Genomic DNA, 1,511 nt, shown 5'->3' with positions numbered 1-1,511 from the left:
TTCTCCTAGACAGGGTACCCAGCTGTTTAATTTAACATTGATTTATTGCTTTTAAAAGTAAATTTACACACATGCCAGCAGCGCTCCGTTTTGTTTCCCCAGACTCTGAGATTTATTTTCTACTTAGCGCTTGTCTGACAAAACAATGTCCTTTAACTTTATTACACATCGATGAGGAAATCTGTCTTATTTTTGTTCAGATTTATTGCTGTGTTACTTGTGGGGACTTTTGTGATCCAGAAAGGCTCAGGTCCGAAAATAAATAGAAAATTAAACAGAGTTGATCACAAAATAATGATCAAAACCTTAGAATATGGTCCAGCCTATACCAGCCTGCTGGGGGGTGAGGTGGGGTGGGACACAGAATGAGACTCCCCTAGTGAGCACCGTTTCTTTGGAAGAAAACAAAATGTCTTTAATGGGCAGGTAGCCTTTAAAGGTGGAGTAGCCAAATCTGGGTTCTGTAATATCTCCAAGTTATCGGTTGAAATGTATTTGGAATTACAGGGCAGGGAGGTACATCTGCGAGACTCCCCACCCCATGGCAGCCTTACCTCCGTGCAGAACTCCCAATTATCACACGTTCGTGATGACTGAGCCCAAGGGAATTAAGATGGACTTTGAAGCAGCTTTTACGGTACACTTCATCTACATTTGGGTTTTCTTTAGTTCTCATTAAAAGGGCCACTTTCTTCTTTTCATTGATATATGTCTTTGTGTCCTTCATTTCACACTCTTAAAAAAGTTCTCTCATCAGATCCAGTGCAAAAAGAAGAGGACGACATAATAACCATCATAATCATGATAACAACAACAACAAACAACTGGTACTGTGGGTTTAAATCTTTTTTAAAAGAAGGTTTTCTCCTGTATAAGGCATGGCCCTCCAATTAAAAAAAAAAAAAAACTGGGGTTGAGAATGAGGATAATAAAAGTGTTTCTAAGGTTAAATTACATGAAGGCAGGCTTAAAAATAATCTCTGTATGTGATGAGCTTTCCTCTCCCATCCTGATTTCTCACAGAGACATTCAGTAATCACTTCAGAGTTGTTCACATGAGGAAATGAGGACACTATCTTTTCTAGTAAGAAGTGAAGATGTGACAGGTTTTGTTATTGGAATGAGGGAGAACTTCGTAAGATATTCCCTTTTTTTCGCCCCTACAAACACAGCATCTTAAAAATCCCCTGTCTGAAAGCGTGACTCGTCTGTTGCCTTTCCACTCTGGTCAGTGAGTCCTCGAAAACACCGTAACATGTTTCAATAATTTTGAACAACCCAAGAAGATTTTTCAAAGTTAATGGATCATTCTTTCTCCTGAAAACACATAAAAACACGATTGCGCACGCAATTCCAATCTAATGAGAGAAAGGAAAGAAGGAAGGAAGGAAGGAAGCAAGGAAGGAAGGAAGGAAGGAAAGAAGGAAGGAAGGAAAGAAGGAAGGAAGGAAGGAAGGAAAGAAGGAAGGAAGGAAGGAAGGAAGGAAGGAAGGAAGGAAGGAAGGAAGGAA

The sequence above is a fragment of the Theropithecus gelada genome, chromosome 6 (genome assembly GCF_003255815.1).
Source record: "Theropithecus gelada isolate Dixy chromosome 6, Tgel_1.0, whole genome shotgun sequence".
Classification (NCBI taxonomy): domain Eukaryota; kingdom Metazoa; phylum Chordata; class Mammalia; order Primates; family Cercopithecidae; genus Theropithecus; species Theropithecus gelada.
This window is presented reverse-complemented; position numbering follows the sequence as displayed.